The following is a 12,388-nucleotide window of genomic DNA, read 5'->3' as shown; positions in this document are numbered from 1 at the left end:
ACTTCTGATGTTTCTGATGCTAAAAAAAATAGAAAAGTTTCTATTTTAACATTTTTCTTCCTTTAGAACAAAGACATTGCATTTGATAGGAAGGCACTATCAAACCATGGATTTAAATTTTACTGTCTCCAGAAAAATCTTCCCAAACTTCAAAAATTTACATACCTCTTAAAAATTAACATGCACTGCGTCATAGGTGAAAAAATAATAAAAACTGAATGCTAATAAGTGGAAGACAGTTGGATGTATGGGAACAGGGAGGAAGCAGACAATGCTCCAAACTGAACTTTGGCACTTTGGCAATTTTGCAGAAGCTTATCACTCATTAGTTCCAACTGGTAGGTGGTGATTGTAAACTTTGAAAACAGTTCACCTTGCTAATCAAAAGCATCACATTCTAAATCCTCCAATTAGCAAAAAGACATGAGATAGAACTATCCATTAAGAGGCTGCTCATGCATTGCATTTCTGCATGTAGACTCTTTAGCCCAGAAAACCCATGGCCTAGGAATCAAAAGGATGGGTTTACAAAAGGAAGAACTGGCTGCAGAAAAAAGAAAAAAGAGAGTCTGAAATAAGAAAGTGAAGGCCCTGGCAGGACAAAAGTTCATGGAATTTGAGTAAGATCCTGGACATCAGAGAAATGCCTGGAGATGAATATCACAGGACACAGAAAGATCTCTATTGGTGACATCCAAGATTGGAATGGTGAGCAGCTTCAGAGCAGGAACTGACACAAACAGCTACCTCCTTGTAGGTATGGGAACTCAAGACCTTAGGAATGTAATTGAGACAAAGTGTGCTGTCAAGTGTAAAAGACTATCAAATCACGTAACAGTGCTAATCAATTTGGTTCTCAAATAAAACCCAGTAACTCTGGTAAGAAAGGAAGAAAGTATTCACCTATGGCAATAGTAACAGAGTTATCTTGAGTTTGGTGTTGGCTCTGCCTCTCTTGCAAGGTTGCTAAGGGCAACATGAAGTGGCTTCAAGTTGCTATGCGATGTTAGCCAAGTTAATTGAAACAGGTTTTCAGAACATAATCCATAGTTATGTATTCTCCATTTGGGGAAGAAAAAACATTAACATGTGATCTACAGGACTGACTAACTTGTGGGCCTGTGTACCAGGTGTATAAAGTCCAATGTAATGGTGGAGAGCCTTAAAAATCAGTTCTGAGGTCTCAAACCGGTCTTTTAAAATTACAGTGTATTTCTGACTTTAATTTCTTTTGCTCACCTTTGCAGAGGATTTGGTATATCTATCTTTGACCAAAATAGATGAAGCCACTCTATAGTGAATTCCCTAACAGTAAAACAACTTATCACTTCTGATCATAGGAAACACGTTGGTTAACATTTTGAGTTACGTATATGCAACATTAATGAGTAGCCACAGAAAAATTACCATGGAACTCAGCCTTTGTGTCCTCAGAACAGAATGTGGGTAGTGTGCATTCAGTAAGGTCTATGGTCAACCAACAACAGTGAGAATATAAAAGATGAAGAGTTCCATTCCCAAGGATTGTCTTGGACAACAAATAAAATGAGGCCACTGAGGGTGATTTAAGTATGTGATTCTATCATTAGAGTTTGCATGTTATTTTACACATGCTCATGTTACCTAACTCTTACATTTTCTAAATTTTGAGTACTCTTCAATCTGAACAACATTCTTTTAACATAAGTCTTGACTTTCGCATAAATTTTGTTTGAAAAGGTTTTCAGTTTCAAAGTGCATGACAGACACTTCATTGTGTATTCCTGAAAACAGCAGTCATGCTTTCGCTAATGGTCAGAGGTTACCACTTTACATTAAATGAGCATTAAATGACAGCCCTATACACAGCTTAGAAGTTTGTCTCTCTTCCGAGATTAATGGGTACCTCAGTTGTTCTTGCTTTACTTCTGATAGATCTTCAAGTCTTTCTAGTTGTGGACAAATATACACTTCTTGCTGCACCTGTGCCATCTGAGAAAGGTTATAACCTTTCTGATTTATGACTTCACTATAGCTCACAACACATTGTTCTGCCAGCTCCACTGTTCTTGTAATAGTTTACTAATCTATTTCAATAAAAATGTTCTACATTAACGAATTAATTTATAAGATTTAACCAGCTGAATTCTGACTGAAATGTGTGGAGGAAATGTGTGAGCATCTCTGTAGATAGTTTTGTCTGATGGTAGTCCAGAGCAGTACCTCTTCCAATAATACAGCAGCAGCAGAAAGATTGTACTGTGTCTAGAGACTTGGACTACAAATTAAATTAGATTTAGACCTCCTTTAGACTGTGACTTAAACCATCTTGTCCGGGAGCTGCTTTATGCTGATGACGCCGCCCTTGTTGCCCACACAGAAGCAGCCCTGCAGCGTTTAACATCCTGCTTTGCAGATGCTGTTGAGCTCTTTGGTCTGGAAGTCAGCTTAAAGAAGACAGAGGTCCTCCATCAACCTGCACCTCAGGAAGTCCCCCATCATCCCCACATCACCATTGGCCAATCAGAGCTCAAATCAGACCAACAGTTTAATTACCTATGTAGCCTCATCTCCTCAGATGGTAAGATCGACGGAGAGATAGACAACAGGTTAGCAAAGGCATACAGTGCTTCTGGAAAACTCCATAAAAGAGTATGGTGTAATAAACACTTGAAGAAAAGCACCAAGATCAGTGTTTACAGAGCCATAGTGCTGTCTACTCTCTTATATGGCTCCGAATCATGGGTCATCTACCGCCACCACCTGCATCTCTTAGAACGCTTCCATCAATGCTGCCTCTGTACAATCCTAAACATCCACCGGTCAGACTATGTGACCAACACACCTGTTCTAGAGCAAGCAGCTATCACAAGTATTGAGGCCATGTTGATGAGAACACAGCTGCGATGGGCAGGGCACGTCTCCAGGATGAAGGATCACCGCCTCCCTAAGATCTTGCTTTACGGTGAACTTGCCACTGGCTGCTGCGTGAGAGGAGCCCTGAAGAAAAGATACAAGGACTCCCTGAAACAACATCTCAGCCTTGGCCATATTGATCACCATAACTGGCCTCAAATCAGGAGGCCTGGAGACACACCATCTATAACGCAGCTGTCTCCTTTGAGAACACACGCAGGATCACTCTCGAGGAAAAAAGGCAATGCAGAAGAACCGTGTATTGCAGAATACACCATCTAAGGAATCTTTCTGCTGTGCCTTTTGCAATAGGATATGTCTGTCTCATATTGGCCTCATAAGCCACCAGCGTACCTGTAGCAAATGTGGATAGAGCCTTCCCAAATCTTTGTTCGCGAAGCCTAGCCATGATGAGACTGTGACTATGTAGGACATTAAAATAATTTACACTCAGTGAGAAAGCTGGAATCTGAAGAGTGGCTGAGAGTGACCACTACATTTGCCTCTATCTCCTACATCTGGTAAATGCCTTTCAAGCACGTAAGGAGCCCTTTTGGTGCTTGGGTCTGCAGACTTGACGTGGGCAGATCCCCAGTCTGCAGGCACAGCATTAGGCAACAAGTCTCAAGAGCAAGACATGTATTGCAGACAGTCTGTATCATATAATGCTCCGAGACTCATGACCAGACAGTATACTATAACCAAAACAACCTCTCCAAGATGTAAGTCTGGAAGCTTCTGCAAACTAACAGCCTAGCTGAGAGGAATAGTTCCTGAAAGGAAAAAGAAAATTCAGTGCTCTTTCTCATGTAATCCTTAGCCTTCCCTGCCAAGACTTCCACTACAGTGCTCACTATCACTCCTTATGATACTGCTACTTATAACACAAGTCACTCAACAGCCATCAGAGAATAATTATTCTCATGTACACATGACAGATCTGAACTGGCAGCCATGACATGAAATTCGCTATCTTGTGTCACCAATCCCCCAAGCAGGCCATTTCTGACTACAAACTAATGACACTACTAAAGAAGGGGGGTGGGGAAAAAGGGGTTTTGTTATTATTTTTGTGGGTTTTTTTCTGAAAAACAAATTTCAGCACTTGGCTTATAAACCTCTGAAATCTCAGTTTATCATACGCAAATAACAATACTGCCTCATGTGCAGTTAGGTTACCTCTTCCTTTTTTTTTTTTAATCTATTTCAGTCACTGAGAAAGTGTTTATGACCATTTGTTTCCAAAGCATAGTGTCACATAGCAGTCATACTTTTCGTCAACTTAATTTATATTGCTCTGTGTCTTGGGCATAATCCATGGGACTCACACACAGCTGACCTAATAACACTGATAATAAAAATATTTCAGATATTTTTCAGATATGTTTCCTTTGGAGGCCAGTCCATATACTGCCTCTATTAATCTGCACAAAAGAAAAAATGATTTTTTTATTGTAACACAGCAGATCACAAAACACATATGATATTTCAGGCTCTGTACGAAGTTCTTGCAGAATTATTCTTTGAAATTTATAAAAGGAAATCCAATTCTCTAAAATCTATTTATTTTATGTGTAGAAGTCAGCATAGCTTCCCTTCTCCTTTGCCATTTATTTGCCTGGGAGAGATGAGTCTATTTCCTCCAGAATTTTTTTTTTTTTTTAACACAGCATTTTTGAAACAAAAATTGCAACTTGGCATATGTTTTTTCCCATCTCTTTATGGTAATTATAGCTAATGAAAATGTTGGACTATATTGGGTTCTTTTCCTTTTTTTAAAACTTGTGTGGTCTACTGGAAAATAAGCGTTTATGTTGCACCAAAAATGTCATTTCACTGTTTTGATTGGTTCAGAATTATAATTTTTTTTTCTAGGGGTAATAAGAAAATTCAGCCCAAAACCATCATAATTATAGTAATAACCAAAAAATGCTTTACTTCAGCATTAAAATTCATCTTTGGCTGCTTTGTTCTGTAATAACTAGGTCATCAGTTTAGGTGCTCCTGCTTAAAATGCGTTTAGCATCCATATGTATTCCCTCACCTAGAGGCTTGATATTTTTAATGAGATTATATCAAGGAATGTGAAGACTGGAGAGCAGTAACATCATTTTCATGTGTAATTCCCAGAACTCTGATCCATTTCAGGGAGGCAATTAAGACTGCTGACTACAATAAATGATACTAAGAGATTATAGACGGTTTTTTCTGCATGAATGCATAGTTTAAAAAATAATTTAGGTTTATTTAACATAAAAAACACCTCCAGAGGGGGGATTTTTTTTTTCAATTTCAATGATTATAGGGAATATCTCTTCCGTCATTTGTCTGTGAGAATCCATGGTGTATTCTTGCAATAAAGGATAACTCTAAGATGCTTTGATAAAATAGGTGTATTTTCATTTTATGTAATTTCCTTCGTGTTGCTCATTTCAGAATGTCCACTTAGTACTGGAGCAGTTGAGTGTCTGTGGTATGTATCTGGGGGGGCGAGGGGTGTGTGCGCGTTTATTTGGGAGGGGTTTTTTTCAATTTATTTTTTTTTCTCTGTGGAGGGCAATAATCTGAAGTAGCATTTAGATCAAAAGGTTCATTGGGATTAACTCTTGTCTTTTTACTGCTGACCACGAAAACTACATACAGAAGAATACAGAAGATTTGCTAAAAACAAATACACTGGAATCAAAAGTTTGTTGTCTTGAAGAGTTAATTCTAGCAGAGAGGTGACCTTTATCCCTACATACTCACTCATTTTTTTTTTTTTTATCAAACCTCTCCAAAGGGACTCATCATATGCGGGGCTCTATGAAGAGAAAAAGAAGAGCATTGTCCTTATCACCTCCTTCCAGAAAGTGGCAGAGTAATAGGACTTTGTAAGGCGAAATGAAGCCCAGTCTGATGGCTGCTGATTAAAAATTGACTCTGCCACATCAAAGAAGAGTTGAAGGTGAAAATGATGATCACTTCCCTCTCCCAGGGACCCTGCACCATTTCTTTTATTCAACCTTGAAAGGTTCTTTCTGAATAAGATAATATCCCTCGAGTCCATTCTGGCTAGGCGGCATGGGAAAATGTAGATCAGTATGCCTATTCTCTATGAAAAAATGGGATTTTGTTAATGACATAGCACTCTAAAGTGATGGCTTGTATGTGGTAAATGCTGAGAAATTAATTATAAAATGCCTTTTATACTATAGATCAAATTAATTGCTAGTATACATCTACTAAAAAGACCACTGTAAACGCAAACGGCATTTTCTTCCTTGTTGCTGGAGATTCCTGTATTTGAAACACACTGTAGCCTGCACCGTCTTTTCTGTTTTCACTTATTTTATAACAAAATTTTTAGTAGAAGTGCCATCAGTGAAATAATATCATTGAGGTATAAAATTTTACGATGGGACTAAAGCGTGTGAATATCTGGGTTTTGACAGATACATATATACAGAAAGAATGAGGCAGTCACTCAGGTATATGAACTATGCAGAGAATATATAGGCAGAGAAAGTAAGAAAATGCAAGTATATGCAGATACGAATGCCCAGAAAGACACACAGCTGTGATAGAGTGCATTATACTTTATTTCCACTAGTTAATGTGTCTGTCAGGCAAAGGTAGGAAATTTACAGAGAAACTTGTGTGAAAAATGTTCCTCTCTATTTTAGGTTTTGCACTTATACCTTATGCCAGCAATTCTGGAGCAATGCATATCTTTTAATTCAGGGCAGCAACTGGTCGTGCATATATCTAAATAGACCAACAGGCACAGTTCTCAACAGACAGCACAGCATCCCAAAATACATAGCTTGAGTAACAATAGCGAGAAAGGTCTTGCATGAAAAAGAGCTTGTACAAAAGAACAATTTTACGGATATGCCTACCCCTCCCTGCACTTCCCACTGATCTGCTGCTCTTGAGGATCTACAGAAAATGAGTAGAAGTAATGCTTCAGCCTGAAAATAGTGTGTTAAAACCTTGGTAAAAGTAGAATAATATAGTCACATAAAGAAAGGTTCATCCCATGACTGGCAATGCCCACAGTTTTCACGTGTACCAAATTATCTACATCTAAGTGTATCTATCTGTCAAATACATTTTAAAATAAAGAAGATTTTCTGCAATAGGATAATGTATGCATTGAATGCTATAACGTGTTAAAGCTTTACTGTATGTATGTTTGACATGTATGAATTACAGAGTTAAACATAAGTTATTTATTCATGTTGATGAATGACACAAATATCATTCTGTTGAGATTGGTGCAATTAGAACAAACAAGTGATTATGTCAGAACAATGGAAATAAAATGGTAATGACATCAAAACAGTGAGAATAACAATAACACCCTCCCCTCATCACTGTCATCTGTGTCTTCTGGTATTTCTTAAGAAGAAAAGATTTTGCTAAGACGTTGCTTGCTCAGTATTTCTACTTTTATTTTCTGCTGTAACTATCCAGTTATCTACTCAATACAAGGTACAATCTATAGAAAAAAATTGAAACTTTTTTTTCCAGTGGGATTTATTACAGAAGATATCCAATTTGAAAAATGCAGAGAATGAAGTACAGTGGAGAGAATTAATGATCAGAGCTTGTTTATTACAAATTAAATTTGCTGTGCTAAGATAATGATTTTTACCTTAGTGAGTTTCCAATGTTTTAATAATCCTTACTTTAATGAATATGAGCTCATATTCTTAAAAATTCCTTCTCCCCCTTACTAATTTAATCAACATTTTAAAATGTTCAGATGTCCCAATCACCTAGGGCTACATTATTAGCACGGTACTTACTTTAAACTGCTTCTCTAAAATGATTGAAGAAAACAATTTCTACAAGTGCTACCTTTAATAAGAATAGAAAAGCAAGCATAGCTTGTTGGCCTCATTAAGGCTAACTTTTGATCTTCAAGCTTTATAAATAGAATATATATCATACAGTTCAACAGTCTATCTTATGTACATATAAGCCCTACTAATGCTAATGTGGAAGTTGCATGCACATGTTAGGGGAGAAGGGACAACCATGAGTTATTTATAAAAGCAACAGATATTTAATAAGGCATATGTTAGATCAAGAAAGAAGTAACATTTTTTGTTGGGTCATTATGTTTCTATTACATGCTAAATGCAGTAGCTGCAAAACCTGGTTTTGCTTAATGAGCCCACCTGTGTGTGTGAGCAACTTGATGAGGCCTGGGTTATATAAGATCTGTGGATTTACAAAGGTGCTTCCCCACAAATCTGAGACATGCAGCCTTCTTTGTCACTGGCAATATAAGAGATAATACTGATAGGAGTATTGAAAAATCTTTTAAGCTATCAGCTGGCAGAATCACTTTTTAAATTCAAGCTTGTTTAAATATGGGCTGTGAAACAAATTTGATTTCCAAAGGAATCAAATCAGAACGTTTCAAAAGTCTGAGTGTTGTAGATGTATACCTGACCATGGGGAACTATTCCTTTAAATAAGTCAAATAATAAGCATAAAATAAATGAAGAATGAGGACAAAGTAAAAAATTTAAATAACATCTGGAATACTTTTGCCAATTCTAATGTTTTTAGGTCTAAGGGCATTCTGGTCATGCTGGACTACTGCTGCTTTTGAATAAAATGTCCAGCCATGCAATCCTTTGAAGGATAAAGTCATTCAGCACTTTCCAGAATCAGATCTATTTTCAGGAAGAACGTTGTTCAATATCCGTGTACAGGAAAGTTTATGTTCCTGTATAATTAGTCCCTAGAGCTCTGAGGTAGAGTTTATACTGAGTTGATTTTATTTCTGGAAGAAGGTAGCCCCACTACCCTCTGACTTTGGGCGTTTTCTTTCCTGGAAAATATATACTGGAAATGTTTCTTTTGAAAATGTACACAAACCACATATGTTTTCAGGCCACCTGAAGTTGTATATTGAGGATTGTCCTGTTTTTGATTGGGATAAAGTTAATTTTCTTCCTTAGTAGCTGGTACAGTGCTGTGTTTTGGATTCAGCATGCAATAAAAATACACTTACAAAGTTTTGATCCAACTTCAGTTCAGTGGGACGACTCTACTTTTAGTGGCCATGGGATTAGCTCCAGAAGAGCAGAATGAATTTCCCTTTTATAGGATATGAATATATAAAGGTGACAGCCTCTCTGTGATTTATACATTGGAAAACACCACATTTGCCCCTGAAGCTGGTAAAGCAAGAGCCCTTTAAATCTTTGGTAGTTTGATTTCTAAATAAAGCCATTTTTTTCCAAGGAAATGGGAGCTTAAGTTTTTCAACTGATTTAATTTTAACTACTGTCTCTGTTTTAGGATTCCATCGTCATTCATCCTATTATATAACATTCATCACAGCACATTGAACTATCCACCATATTCCTTCCTCCTCATGCTCTCTTCCATCAATCCAATGTAAGTAGAAGTCAGAAATGAGAAGTAACACAAGGTGAGCCAATGTTTAAGATGTTAAACAGAAGTTGTTTAATGAGCCCTTGGGAAACTCGCAAACATATGAAGGCTTAATATTTAAATAGACTAAAGAAGTTCAATGTGTATAACATAATATGTTATATAATAAGTCAGATTTGCAGGCTGTGCTTCATCACATTTGTCTGCCAAGTAGCTTGTCACCCTTATTTCATCATCAATTATTCATTTGCATTTTATTTTACTTTTTCCCAAACTGCTAAAATCAAATTTAGCTATTTGCTGAAATAATCTATTTTAGATTTTAGAATATTTTGATTTCAAGTTAAAAAAAAATTAAATAATGCTAAGTAATCTTTTTTTAAAGCACTGCTTTGTGCCAGGGAATGGTGAGGTTGTCATGACATTCACAGGTTTTTATAAATGCAAGCAATTGTCTGTACTGTCTGACTGCACTAAGACACCTGCAATACAAAGTGGTTGAGCTGGGTACCCACAATAATACCTTGCTGCATGCCTGTAAGACCTTTTTAGGTTTGTTGGTTTGTCTACCTGAACATAAGACTACCATAGACTGTAGAAAGCGTATGTTCCTGCTGAGGTACCTCTGTGGCCATTCATTGCAGATTCTTGTTGAAGATGGGGAAGAGAGAAGATTAGAGGAAGAGCTTTATGAAACAAAGGAAAGTGCTACAAATGTTCATATGCATTGCATATGCCTGAACTCACTGAAAAAAAAAAATCAGATATTTAGCTATTTTGATTGAATATAGGGAGCTGGGAGGAGTTTAGGTATTTTTTTCCTACCTGTACTTTTAAATTTATGTTTTCATTTTGTTAGAAGATACTACTAAATTAGATATAACTACATGATTAGCTGGATTAGAAAGCTATAACCAACATTGTGTGAAATATAGCAGGAAATATAGGATCAATAGGATCAGTCCTAGGCTGGTAAAAATCAATTTATGCATTAAAATACACACAACTCTGAACTGAAGCTGTACAAGTAGGATTTTGTTTTGGTTTTCTACCACCATCTGAGAAATTAGGTTGGTTTCTTTGTTGCTAGCAAGTGGTCTTCTACTGTACACAGATCATTTACAGTTATAAGATTTAACATAGTTTGGCACTCGAATGTGGACTAGGCAAAAGCTCAAGCTTGGTACTCATCTGTCTAAGACAGCTTTGTGTATGCAGCCTGGAAAACCGCAAAGGTCTGAGAGCACACAGCTACAACACAGCTGTCTCACAGCAAGGCTGGAACACTTATGTCTGCGGGAATCAGTAGTTGCCATCTCTCGAAACCATAATTACAATCATCCAATGGTGAGGACTGAGCTGTGTTACAGATGTCTCAACTGTCTTCATTAGAGAGTTGTGGAATTGTGTCTCAGGAAAGCCATGGAATGACCACACTGCACAAGAAGAAAAATTCCCCTCCCCCGCCCCCCCCAATCACTGTGTACAATGCAAATTGTTTCCAATTCTAGTTGCCCTTCTCTCAATCAGCCACAGACTACTGTAAAAACTGCAACTGCATCTGCAGATCTACTTGTGAAAAATGTCTGGAGTATGTTGTTGTTGTGTTGTTTTGGGGATTTTTTTTTCTGTATGGGAGTGTGTGTCCCTTGAAGTTTTAACTCTTTTTTCAAGGCCAATTTTGAATTAATCTCCTTATTTCCAAGAGCAGTTCACTTCAAGTTTCAGAGTAAGAATATTTATTCCAGACAGATAATCCATGCTGTAATAAAATGCTTTGAAAGTGTAAAAAATAGTGTGAAAATAAATTTTCTATAGCCATCGTTTTTACTACAAATTGTGTTCTCTAATAAATAAATTGTTGCCATGTGGTTTCACCCTTACATAACAAATTTCTGAGCAAGGACCCCATGCCAAGCAGACATAGCCATAAAAGCTGTGTCTAAACTTGTCTGTATTGTGTTTTCCAGCTAGGTTCCACTGTTCACTCAGGCAGCCTGCACAGCACTGAATAGTGTGAATGCATTTAATTACAATCTGACATGTGTATTCCTGAGAAACAAAAGGCTGTGAACTGAGGGTGATGATTAACTGTTCTACCAGATAATTGCTTAAACTACTACTTATATTATGCTGCATTATCTCTTTTGAACAAAGTGATTATTGGCCCTTTGTGTAGCGATTATACAATGTAAGTGCAATCTTGCTGTTTCAAATGTTACAGTTTATGTTTAATGTACTTTTATTTGTAATGAGGGGTGCAACTTCAGATTTCTTTAAAGGCTTATTCTTACAAGTGAAAAAAAAAAAAAGAAAAAAGCATGCCTCAATTTCTCAGATTGTTCCAAGATTAAAACTTCTTTATGCGACTTGATGTCACTAGAAAGGGTGACATCCTCTGTTTCTGAGGAGATTCATTGTTAGGCAACTACTGTAAAGTCCAGAGAAATTCCAGTAAAACAGGTAGTCTCCATTTTACAACAAAGAGGGAGGAGAAAGTACAGAAAACAAAGGTTTTTAAGAATACTGGAGAGGGAAAGGAAAATGGCAGTAAATGCAACAACAACAAGCTTTGGTCTTCAAAGTGATCGCCATATAATTGTAACCAATGAGGAGATTGAGTGCCCCCACAGTCAGTTTGCAGATGACGTTTTGCTGGGCAGGAATGTTGATCTCCTGGAGGGTAGGACAGCTCTGCAGAGAGGTATGGACAGGCCGGATAGATGGGCTGAGGCCAGCTGTGTGAGATTATACAAGACAAAGTGCCAAGTCCTGCACTTGGGTCACAAAAACCCCATGCAGCACTACAGGCTTGAGGCAGAGTGGCTGGAAAGCTGCCCAGAGGAAAAGGACCTGGCAGTGCTGGTCAACAGCCAGCTGAACCTGAGCCAGTGTGTGCCCAGGTGGCAAAAAGGCCAATGGCATCCTGGACTGGATCAGAAATAGTGTGACCAGCAGGACTAGGGAAGTGACTCTGTACTACGCACCGGTGAGACTGCACCTTGAATCTTGTGTTCAGTTCTGGGCCCTTCAAGAGAGAAATGGAGGCACCGGACCATGTCCAGAAAAGGGCACTGAAGCTGGGGAAGGCTCT

This window comes from Pseudopipra pipra, chromosome 1, assembly GCF_036250125.1.
Source record: "Pseudopipra pipra isolate bDixPip1 chromosome 1, bDixPip1.hap1, whole genome shotgun sequence".
Taxonomy (NCBI): Eukaryota; Metazoa; Chordata; class Aves; order Passeriformes; family Pipridae; genus Pseudopipra; species Pseudopipra pipra.
This window is presented reverse-complemented; position numbering follows the sequence as displayed.